This window comes from Macaca thibetana, chromosome 9 (genome assembly GCF_024542745.1).
Source record: "Macaca thibetana thibetana isolate TM-01 chromosome 9, ASM2454274v1, whole genome shotgun sequence".
Taxonomy (NCBI): domain Eukaryota; kingdom Metazoa; phylum Chordata; class Mammalia; order Primates; family Cercopithecidae; genus Macaca; species Macaca thibetana.
Window position 1 is genome coordinate 58,634,217 of NC_065586.1, and position 12,352 is coordinate 58,646,568.

Here is a 12,352-nt window from a genome sequence, read left to right on the forward strand (position 1 = left end):
AGGTTGCAGTGAGCCAAGATCATGCCACTGCACTCCAGCCTAGGCAACAGAGCAAGACTGTCTCAAAAAAAAAAAAAAAAACACTATTTCCTTTTCTCTCAATACAAATGTAGGCACGAGGGTACACTGTAGAGAACTAGGAGACTGAAAGCCAGATCACTTAGTTACGTCTTTTATTAATTGGTATGTGAAAGTCCATGAGAGCTTCTAAAGCACATTAAAATTATTAAACTTCCTCATCTACTTTCTAATATTCACCCTATTTACCTTTCATTCATGCTATGCCTCACATCTGACAGTTTCCACCCAATCTTCGAAAGCAGTCTGTGAAATAAACACATGCTATAATAGCAATGACATAATATCCACTTTACTCAGAAGCCTAAGTGTGGCTGGTAAGCAAAACTTCCTCTGCCGACCATGTCATGACCATCAGCCATTCCCTAAATTCCTCCTTTAATGTTAAAATCTTCCTCTGTCTCTATATTTTCTTTTCTTTTTCTTTTTTTTGGTAAACTGTCACTTCACCTCCCCAACCTTTAACTCTCAGTAGAAGTTCTCGGGAAAGAAGAAACATGTGCATTATCCTTTCCTTCTTAAAAACATAAAATATTGTCCAAATTCTTTTTGATAAATGTGTAAAGAACTTATGAATAAGAAAAAAACCAGAGTGTTTTATTTCAAGGCTATGCCAAAAAAATCTAGGGTATACAAGTAAGACAGGAAGAATGCACTTTAAAAAAAAAAAAAACCTTCTTGGGGCCCCATAGAACTAAGACTGTTCGAACACAACTAATTCCCATTTTCTACTTCCACCTTCCGTCCATATAGGAGGGGTCTTCATATGCTGTATCCTGAATTTCCTTGGTATCTCCAACCCCAAACATACTTGGTTCATTGGTTTTCATTTCGTATTTCCCACATCTGTAATTCTTTATCACTACCCCTTCAGAACTGCTGTCTAATACTCTCTTTAACACATCCCAACACCTTCTACCAATTACAGGGCTTAAACTCCTTCATGGGGCATAGGACACCATTTGTAATCTAACCCATCCTGCGCCTTTGCCTGGTCATCTCCTACCACTCCCTGCACTCTGCCCATAGCAAAGTACTAGCAAATTCAAACCTATGCAAAAAGTCCTATCCCAGGGTATGGTGTATGTCTCTTCCTGGGATACTCTGCTGCCCCACACTCCCTGAAGACTCCAGATCAAGTTTAATATAATAAATCCAGCCTATCACGGGTCGCCCTGGCTCACGCCTGTAATCCCATCACTCAGGCAGGCAGAGGTGGGCAGATCACTTGAGGCCAGGATTTCGAGACCAGCCTGGGCAACATAGTGAGACCCTTTTCTCATTTTTATTAAAAAATAATAAATACAGCCTATCAAGCAACTTGTCTCCCAAACTAACACCTTTCTTTGCCCCATCCTCACCCCTGGCACAGTCCACCAAATCACATTCACCCAAAATTACTGTACAGCTCCGCCCACTTTCTTCACACCTGCCACTTTGTCCCACCCCTACCAATCCCTTGTCCCCCGGAGATTTTCTGCTACAGATTTATTCTGCAAGTTCTAAGCAGCCTCTCTCCCTTCCCTTCACATTTAAGTTTGCTCTGCTGTCTTAGCATCATCTTTCAGAAACTCTCCCAAGCATAACCATCCCATCCTTCCACATTTTTAAAAACACTTCATACTCCAAAGCTAGCAAACCTCCTTCTTATTCCAACATGCCGATCCACCCAAATACCTTTCCCATCATTGCAATCGCACCTGCTCCTCACATGCGCCTCAATGCCTCCCCAAACCCAACACTCTCCACCGCTTCAACTCTGCTCCAATCCACCACACCCAAACCCACCTACTCTGCGCCCAGACAACTGCAATCTCGCCTTCGGCATCATCTCACCTGCCCTCACACACCCCTCGGTCCGCCTTCCACTTCTCTCAAATTGCATCCCTCCCTAACTCTCCCTCAGCACCTGTTCTACACCTCCAGCTTCCCCTCCCACCCAACCCTCACTAGTCTTCCTCACACCCTCGCTGGCCCCCACCGCTCCTACCAGTTCACTCCCACTCAGAAATTCCCTCGCAGCCCCCGCCTTCCGACTCCCCGAACCCCGCCCCCACCCGATCCCGCCCCGCCCCCTCCGCCCTCGAGCCCCGCCCCTTGCCCTAGAGGCCCTGCCGAGGGGCGGGGCCTGTCCCTCCTCCCCTTTCCCCCGCCCCCTACCGTCACGCTCAGGGGCAGCCTGACCCCGAGCGGCCCCGCGGTGACCCTCGCGCAGAGGCCTGTGGGAGGGGCGTCGCAAGCCCCTGAATCCCCCCGTCTGTTTCCCCCTCCCGCCCAGTCTCCTCCCCCTGGGAACGCGCGGGGTGGGTGACAGACCTGGCTGAGCGCCACCGCCACCGCGCCTGCCGGGGGCGCTGCCGCTGCCTGAGAAAGAAGCCGCGGCTGCCGCCTGGAGGAGGTGCCGTCGCCTCCGCCACCGCTGCCGCCGCCGCCAGGGGTAGGAGCTAAGCCGCCGCCATTTTGTGTCCCCCTGTTGTTGTCGTTGACATGAATCCGACATGACACTGATTACAGCCCAATGGAGTCTCATTAAACCCGAGCTGCGGCCCCGCCCCGCCGCTGCTCCATTGGAGGAGACCAAAGACACTTAAGGCCACCCGTTGGCCTACGGGTCTGTCCGTCATCCACTCACTAACCACTCTGCAGCCCATTGGGGCAGGTTCCTGCCGGTCATCTCGCTTCCACATAGACACACCCCTCGACCCATCATCCTCCCCCCGGCACCACCCCGGGGGAGGGTCCACTGCCAGTACCAATCAACAGACCGCTGGGTCCGCCTCTTCCGGGCACCTATTGGTCCAGCCTTTTTTCTCTCTCCTAGATACCGCGCCACCTCTACTTCCACCTACCCGCCCCCTCCACCTCTAGGAAAAGATTGGGTCTACTCGCAGCAGGGGAGCTTGGCCTTATTGGCTGCAGACGACGCCAATCAGGAGGCCTTTTCCCTCTCCCCTCCCCCACTCAACCCCAAACCCCCTAGCCCGCAGCTAAAGTTTGTGTGAGAGCTGATCGCTGGCGGCGGCCGCAGGATTTAGGGGTGGGCGCGGGCGGGCGCGCGCGGGCGGGCACGCGAAGTTAAAATTCGAGGTTCTCAGTCGCCAGCTTCTTTGCTGGAGTGCGCGGACGGGCGCGCCGCCCGGAGCGTTCCATCCCGCCCCCTCCTCCACCCTCTCTCCCGTCCCGTCCCGGGCGACTACTCGCCCGCCCCCTGGCTCGCATGCTTCCCCCCCCAACACACCCCTACCCTGCCAGCCCCAGGCCGGGTGCAGGCAGAACGATGTCGCTGCAGCCTCCTCGCCATCCCATGCCGCGGGGGAGCAAGCCCCTACCCACCGGGCGTGCACCCCCCGGCTCCACACTCGCCCGTGTCTGCAAGCACGTGCACCGTTCGCCGCTGCCTCCGGCCACCCCGGTCCCCGGCTAACCTCGCCTGCAGCCCGGCCAATCGCTCGCTGCCCTTTGTTGCTGCAGCCTGGGTCTCCCTGCTGCCTTCCTCAGCCTCCGCCTCGTCCTTTGCCAGCCGCCCGGGTCCGCAGCGCCGCGCTCCCCCCGCCCGGGACCCACCGCCGCCGCCTCCTTCTCCTCCTCCGCCTCCTCCTCCTCGGCTCCGGGCTGCAGCGCACAGAGCCCGAGGCAGCGCCGCCCAGCCCCGCTCCCCCCGCGCCGCCCGCCAGCCCGCCCGGCCTGGCCGGGGGCGCAGCCCGGACCCCGCCCGCCCCAGTCTCCGCCCCGGGGGTACCTGCCTCCGCCCCGGGGGGCTCCTCTCGCCGCCCTCGGGGGAGGGCGGGGACGCTGGTGTCCGCGGGAGGATGGGGACGCCTGGGCCGTTTGGGGCGGGGAGTGTGCCCGCCGGGGCTGGGACTGAGGTGCGGTCCTCGCCAACGCGCCCCCCCTCCCGTCGCTATGGGCCCCAAACTTCGTCCTTTGCCCAGGCTTTGCGCCCTCGGGCGATCGCGGCAGTTTTGGGGTGGGGGACGCCTGAAGAGCTGTGTCTACCCTGATCGGGAGGAAGAGGGAGCAGTGACATTCAGCGACTGCGGACAGGGCACGGCGGCGGCATCCTTGGGTGGGAGTGGGGATGTCAGATGCGGGCTGGAGGGGGAAGCTGCCCCCCAGGATGCCCTCTCCCTGCCTGCGAGTAGCTGACGAGCTCAGCCGCGTTCTGGGTGCTTTCTTGGGCGGTGCAGACGGATGGCAGAGGGGCTGAGGCGGGAGGGGGGCGGGGAAGACCGCTGGGGGGCCCTTCCCCCCTCTCTTTTAGTCAGCGCTCTAAGGAAGGCTGACGGCGAAGTTCGGTTTTCCAGGCTTCCCCTGGGCCCCCCGAGTTCCTGAGGCCCACTTGAGGGAGACTGGGGGCTTCTCTGGCCGCCCAGGCGAGGCCACTCTGACGCTGCCCACATGCCTCCCAGAGCTCTCTGGACTCTGAAGAGAGCGCCCCTGATTCTTTCCGGAGGTGAATGGGATGCTGGCAAGGGAGACTTAAGAAAATAGGAAAGGTGGGCTGAGCAATGGCTCCTAGAGAGTTTGAGCACGAAGTTTCCCTCCCAGGCGCCATTTCTTTGAGAGGGGGAGGAGAACTATGGCTTTGCAAAAGAACCAAGTTTCAGGCATGGTGGCCTGGGTGGAAAACCACCTGTTGCCTGAAGTCTGTCCCTGGAGTCAGGGCCATCTTGGGCCCGGGCATGGCGATGCAGGGTGCCAGGGAGGGGAGGCCCCAGGCTTCCTGCCCTGGTTGACTCCTGCAGCCTCATGCCACTGACACTGCAGTGGCATCTTCACCTCCCCATTAGAAACCACTGTACAACTAGGTGGGTACTTTGTTAGGACAACTTATCTTCGTCCTTATCTCAGACAAAACAAGCAGCACACGCAGCCCTGTCTTCAAATGCAGACCACAACACACACTTCATTTTTTAAAAATGGTCTGCTGCTTTGGGGTGTGAGCTCCCTCTCCTGTGCTTCTTGGCAGCAAGGTGAGAAAGGAACTTAGACAAAGGGCACAGAGTTGGATGAAAGGATAGAGAAAGGGCGAGGGGGAGCAGAAGAGTTGTAATACTACACTGCAAACTGTCACTGGTTCCATTATAAACCGTTTTTATAGGTGTTTTATTACTTGGTTGTTAGTTTTTAAAACACAAACCTCTTTAGATTAAATCTTGGCATTCACAGGCTCAGCCCAGGGAAACAAAACACAGAAAACTCCGGCCATCCGCTTGGCTACTTTTGAGTTACATTACTGATAAAACAAACAGCAGGTTGGGTTTCCTCAGACTCTGTCCCAGCCTCTTTTATTTAGTATCTTCAGTAGCTTGCTCAAGGTGAATTTTTAAAGACCATTAGTTAGTTCGTAATTCAGTCTAGTTCATTTAGGTGTTTCGAAGAGAAGGACACTTAGAAGATGTGCTTTTTTATAATGCAGGTGCTGGGATTTTTATTCTCCAAGAAGTTACTAAATAAACTTAAGAATCCTGGCCCACTCTTTATTTAGGCTTTCTGTTCTTTTTTCTTTTTTTTTCCTTATGATCTGCCCAGATGCACTTTATTTTGTAAATTACATTTGTGACCCTCAGACTGCATTTTATCTCAAGCAATAAAAATAAACCATGCCTTAATTAAAAACAAGTTTGAAAACCCCAAATCTGTACACTCAAACTAAAGTACGTTAAAAGAAGCAGCTAAAGACAATAAAAGCCAAAAAGTTCACGTTTAAGATGCCTTCAGCCAACGAATTGTGGGTGATTTGTGAGCACCCAACACTCATTATCACTAATGTATTATTCTACAAGGATCTCCAGTGCATCAAGAAGTGAAGAGACACCTCAGAGAGAAATGAGTTATGTTTGCCTAAACTTGTGCTCTTGTAACCCCAGGAGCTCAGGAATACAGAAGAGAGAAATGTCTTCATTCAACATCTTGATATGTTTCTTGAGATTCAGTTACTAGCAAGTATAGTTCTGTAACGGGGGTGTGGCAAGGAATTCGTAGCTTTCCCATTGATACTCCCCTCTAGAGTTACTTGTCCTTTGAGAAATCTGGCTCTTCAGATAAGTGAGACTGGAAAGGATAATAAGAGACACAGCCAGAGATATTTAATGCTTACTCCTAAACCGCTCTCTTATCTGTGGTATCTCAGGTCCTCTGCTGAGCTAAATAGCTCAATTAAGAAATTAACCTAGAAATAGCCTGAATTGAAAACCAAGCATGGTGCAAATTTTGCAAGCCTACTGGGCTGGAAGATTATGAATGGAGACGCTTATCTGACCTGTCCCCCACCACCCCAAAACAGCTGCCAACCACCACCACAGACCAGAACCACTGACGAGTTATGCTGCTCCATGCAATCTACAGATCACTGGAATCAGAATGATCTGGGAATGAGTGTTTGAAAGACAGGTTCCTTGGCCCAACCCCAGAGATTCTGATTCAGTAAGTCTGAAGCGAGTCTCCCGAAAATATATTTTTAGCTCATGACTAGTCTTGAAGCTTACAGTCACTAAATTTGAGAACCACTGGCCTAGGCTAAATCTTCTTCCTCCCCAGCCGAGGAAGTTACTTCTTCTGTGAGTGTCTTAGCCAGAAGGTTATAGTCCCTAGTACTTGGCTGATTTTGTGATTTGACCTATTTGTCCTTGAGTTCTGAACGAGAATAATAAAGTGCAGAGGAGCTGCAGGAGCCTCTGGGAACCCAGATGGTTTGATCTTTTGGGTTTGTTTACTTGCTCTGAGGCAAGTCAGACAAACAGCCTGATAAGAGGTACCACATCCACAGAGGCACTACCAAGTCCTTCTAAAGGAAATTGGGTAAGGAGGCACAGGCAGGGACCCTAAACGTATTTGTCCAGGGTCCAGCCCATGTTGAATTCTATTTACATTCAATTAGTCACTTAAAAAACATTGATCTACACCTCCTTCCAACTGCCACATGGAATCCTCTCCCTTCATTGACTAGAAACTGACCCCACAAGGTCACAATGTCTGATTACTTCAGTCAAGGGCAGAGGGGATGGGGGATGATCAGTCAAAGCATTAAACTGGTTAGGAAATTCTAGCTACAGCTGCCTTTATGAACAGCTGGGGTTATCTCCAATACCAGTATTCTGCACCCTAATTTGTGCATTCCTGCTTTAAAACCTTTACTGTCTTTTAAATGCATTCTGGACCAAGCCTAAACCCCTTAGTCTTCTAAAGGTATGCGTATCTGCACCTCACCAGTATCTCATCTCCAGCTTCTCCGAGCCTGCCACTTGTCTGTGGCCAGCACGCCCTGTCCTCACTGCCATGCCCTCACTCCCTGCCTTATCTAGTAAAGACCTTGACTAAGCACTCCTCCAAATCCCTGCTTGGCTGCTGCCTCCTCTGTGAAGTTTTCCTGGTTTTTGCAGGTAGCCCACAGGACTGAGAGCATGGCTTCACTCCAGCACTGGCGCTTGTTAAGTGCTTAGCTAGTATTTATTGAGTTATAGAATAAATAAAAGCATTTACCCTACTCTGTTGTCATATTTTGCCTGTTTTCCTAATTAGCTTTTCTACTACATGGACCAGCTTGTTCATCTATGTAACTGCCCTAGTGCCATAAAAGCTACTTAATGAAGACACACCATTCATACCTGTGGTTTGCTTCCCTGGCCACATGTAACAATCACCTGAGGAGCTCTTGAACCAGCCTAGAGCCTAAGTCCCACGTAAGGCCAATTAAACTAGACTATTTGGGGAGAGGGGCCCTTCATCAGCATTTTTCCAAAGCACCCTGTGCAGTCAGGGTGAACAACCATTTATTTATTTATTATTTATTTATTTATTTAAAGACAGGGTCTTGTTCCTGTTGCCCACGCTGGAGTGCAGTGGCACGATCATGCCTTACTGCAGCCTCAACTTCCCACCTCAGCCTCTGGTTAGCTGGGACTAAAGGAGTATGCCTTCACATCTGGCTAATTTTTTGTGTTTTTAATAGAGACAGGGTTTCACCATGTTGCCCAGGCTGGTCTTAAACTCCTGGGTTCAAACAGCCTCCCAAAGTGCTGGCATTACAGGGCCCGTAATCCCAGCACTTTGGGAGGCCACTTGAGCCCAGGAGTTCAAGACCAACCCGACCATTGCTTTCTATAAACCAGAAACATGCCTCAGCCTCAAGCGAAAGATTCCGAGGAAGACAGGAGAGTGGTAAGAGATTGTAGAATTAGATTGTTGAAGAACAAAATTCTCAGAGATCTTTTGGTTTTTGTTTTGAGACTCAAAGGTGAGGTGGCCTTTCACTAATCATCATATTGATTAGTGATATCCAAATAGTCTTAATAAATACATAGTTTTTAGCACCAGGCTCTACCAAAGAAAATTTGGGCAGGGTATGGTGGCTCACACCTGTATTCTCAGTGCTTTGGGAGGCTGAGATGGGAGGATGGCTGGAGGCCAGGAGTTTGACACCAGCCTAGGCAAGATAGTCAGACCCCTAGCTCTATAAAAAATTTAAATATTAGACAGACATGGTGACACACACCCGTAGTCCCAGCTACTGGGGAGGCTGAGGTGGGAGGATCACTTGAGCCTAGGAATTGGAAGCTACAGTGAGCTACGACTCCATCACTGCACTCCAGCCTGGGTGACACAGTAGAACCCTGTCTCTTAAAAAAAAAATTTTTTTTTGAACCACCCCAGTGTTTAATGTGATTCACAGTCTTTTGGATTTTGTAGGAGAGTAACACTTCAAAAAGAATTTGAGGAAACTGACAGTTGCCAACTTTTTTTTTTTTTTTTTTTTTTTTGAGATGGAGTTTCGCTCTTGTTGCCCAGGCTGGAGTACAATGGCACAATCTCGGCTCATTGCAACCTCTTCCTCCTGGGTTCAAGTGATTCTAATGCCTCAGCCTCCCAAGTAGCTGGGATTACAGGCATGCGCCACCATGCCTTGCTAATTTTGTATTTTTAGTAGAAACGGGGTTTCTCCATGTTAGGCTGATCTCGAACTCCTGACCTCAGGTGATCCGCCCGCCTTGGCCTCCCAAAGTGCTGGGATTACGGGCGTGAGCCACTGTCCCCAGCCACCAACTTTAAATTTTGATAATAAGGACATTTTTAAAAAGAACTAACAGCTATCTCCTATCAGCATCATTTCATAGAATAAAGGACATTTTATCCCCCAAAATAGTAAGAAAAACATACTCCCTGAATAAAGGATAGCCCTTCCCATAAAAGAAGAGTGGGCGACTTTATATCAACATGTTCATTTTCTCACTTTTTTCATCTTTTTTTATTTTCCATTTCAATATAGACAAACTATCTTCGTGTCTGGTTAACTGACCAGAGTACATTTAAGAATGACTGGACTACTTTATAATTTTCCAAGGGTAAGGAAGTATAAATCAAGTTTAACTTAACTACTAACAATTTTCTCCAGTTTGCACAACCTAATGTGCTCATCTAACTGAAAAGCGTTTTTTTTTCCTTGTTTTTTTTTTTGAGACGGGGTCTCACTCTGTCGCCCAGGCTGGAATGCAGTGGCGCGATCTCAGCTCACTGCGACCTCCGCCTCCTGGGTTCAAGCGATTCTCCTGCCTCAGCCCCCCGAGTAGCTGGGACTACAGGCCCATGTCACCATGTCTGGCTAATTTTTGTATTCTTAGTAGAGATGAGGTTTCTCCATGTTGCCCAGGCTGGTCTCAAACTCCTGAGCTCAAAGTAATCCACCTGCCTCAGCCTCCCAAAGCGCTGGGATTATAGGCGTGAGCCACTGTGCCCAGCCTCTTATTCTGTCTTCAGTACAGAAGGAAAACACACAGCTCAGAAGACTAGTAGCAAAGGAATGTGGAACAGAGTGCCAAATTAATAGTAGGACACTCAGATTTATTTTTATCCATCTCTGTAACCAACTAATGTGTGTAAGCCTTGAGCAAATCACTGAGTGGCCTTGTCTTAAAGCTGGGTTTTCTACGAAGCAGGAAGCCCTATGCAGACAGCTATATCCTCAGAGCCCAGTACAGTGCCTGATATGTAGTCAATGTAGTCAATAAGCAACTGTTAACGACTAGATTTAATCAAGGGAATTGTTTCGTATCATCTAAGCCAGGCCTCAAATCCTACAACGTATTTAAATGGTAAACCACAAATCTCTGCCCTGAGTAATTTATTAATTTACCCTTGGTTCTCAAAAGGTCAATATTTTTGTACTGTGCCTAAAGAATTGATGGAAGAAAACAAAAGAATTGATGAAATAGTGAAACTTCTGAATAACTTCCTTTTCTTGTTGCCGCATTTTTTTTCTTATTTATTTATTTGTACATGAATACTTTCTTAGTGATGATATCTGAGATTTTGGTGCACCCAACACCTGAGCAGTGTACACTGTACCCGATATATAGTCTTTTATCCCTCACCCCCCCAACCCTTTCCCCCGAGTCGTCAAAGCTATACTGCATTTTATTTTATTTTTTTATTATTTTTTTTTTTTGAGGCGGAGTCTCGCTCTGTCACCCGGGCTGGAGTGTAGCGGCGCAATCTCAGCCCACTGCAAGCTCCGCCTCCCAGGTTCACGCCATTCTCCTGCCTCAGCCTCCCAAGTAGCTGGGACTACAGGCGCCCGACACGTCGCCTGGCTAATTTTTTGTATGTTTAGTAGAGACGGGGTTTCACCATGTTAGCCAGGATGGTCTCGATCTCCTGACCTCATGATCTGCCTGCCTCGGCCTCCCCAAATGCTGGGATTACAGGCATGAGCCACCGTGCCTGACCTGCATTTTTTTTTTTTTTTTTAATTATAAAATTTTTAAACTTGGCCTGGCGCAGTGGCTCATGCCTGTAATCCCAGCACTTTGGGAGGCTGAGGTGGGCAGATCATCTGAGGTCAGGAGTTCAAGATCAGCCTGGCCAACATGGTGAAACCCTGTCTCTATTAAAATTACAAAATTAGCCGGGCATGGTGGGGCATGCCTGTAATCCCAGCTACTCAGGAGGCTGAGGAAGGAGAATTGCTTGAACCCAGGAGGCAGAGGTTGCAGTGAGTCGAGATGGAGCCATTACACTCCAGCCTGGGCAACAAGAGTGAAACTGTGTCTCAAAAAAAAAAAAAAAGAAATTTCAAACATATTTGTCATTGAAAGTTTGTATAGCTGGGCACAGTGGCCCATGCCTATAATGCAAGCATTTTGGGAGGCCAAGGCAAGGCGGGTCACTTGAGGCCAGGAGCTCAAGACCAGCCTGGGAAACATGGCAAGACCTGATCTCTGCAAAAACTAAAACATTAGCTGAGCATGGTGGCCTGTGCCTATAATCTCAGCTACTTGGGAGGCTAAGGTCAGGAGTATGGCTTGAGCCCAGGAGTTCAAGGCTGCATTGAACTATGATCACACCACTGTACTCCAGCCTTGGACACAGAGCAAGACCCCATATTAAAAAGAAAAAAAAAGTTGGTATAATAAAAAGAGAAGAGGCCAGGCACGGTGGCTTATGCCTGTAATGCCAGTACTTTGGGAGGCCAAGGTAGGTGGATCACCTGAGGTCAGGAGTTCAAGTCCAGCCTGGTCAACATGGTGAAACCCCATCTCTACTAAAAATACAAAAATGAGCCAGCTGTGGTGGCACACACCTATAATCTCAGCTATTTGGGAGGCTGAGGCAGGAGAATCATTTGAACCCAGAGGCAGAGGTTGCAGTGAGCTGAGATCATGCCACTGCACTCCAGCCTGGGCGACAAGAGCGAGACTCCATCTCAAAAAAAAGAGAGAAGAAGTAGTTGTAGGTACTAATACTGAATGATAACATTTTAGCATGTATTCCAGTTTTTTGCCTCAGTTAATCTCTCTCTTGTGGCTGAAGGTTGAACTAAATTTTTCAGCTAAGGAAACTAGAGTGGTAAAAAAGTAACTTACTAGAACTTACAAGAATGTCAAGTCTCCTTAGATGGTTTGCATGAATTATAATCATTCCACATCTGGAAATATTCCAATTTCTTTTTCTTTTTTGAAACAGAGTCTCGCTCTGTCACCCAGGCTGGAGTGCAGTGGCGTGATCTCGCTCACTGCAACCTCTGCCTCCTCTTTCAAGTGATCCTCCTGCATCAGCCTCATGAGTAGCTGGGATTTCAGGCGTGTGCCACCACACCCAGCTAATTTTTTTGTATTTTTAGTAGAGACCAGGTTTTGCTGTGTTGGCTAGGCTGGTCTCAAACTCCTGACCTCAAAATCCGCCCGCCTCAGCCTCCCAAAGTGCTGGGATTACAGGCGTGAGCCACTGCGCCTGGCCAATTTTTCAATATAATTGCAGACAGGGGCCCTGAATTTGCCTT

General features: G+C 49.3%; 2 protein-coding genes across 9 annotated transcripts in view; one reads left to right on the plus strand and one right to left on the minus strand.

Moving 5' to 3' along the window:
• The window catches only part of KAT6B (lysine acetyltransferase 6B), a 205,080-nt gene extending 201,381 nt beyond the window's left edge, over positions 1-3,699 (minus strand). For 4 of the 8 annotated variants that reach the window (XM_050803326.1, XM_050803325.1, XM_050803322.1 and 1 more), the window contains exon 1: positions 3,504-3,699. The gene's annotated coding sequence lies outside the window, so the exon portion shown is untranslated. Of the gene's footprint in view, positions 1-2,394; positions 2,767-3,503 lie in introns of those variants that run through there. The other 4 variants (XM_050803324.1, XM_050803321.1, XM_050803317.1 and 1 more) reach the window with 2 other exon arrangements.
• CAMK2G (calcium/calmodulin dependent protein kinase II gamma) overlaps positions 1-12,352 on the plus strand; it is a 1,229,125-nt gene that overhangs the window by 199,910 nt on the left and 1,016,863 nt on the right. The window lies entirely within an intron of this gene.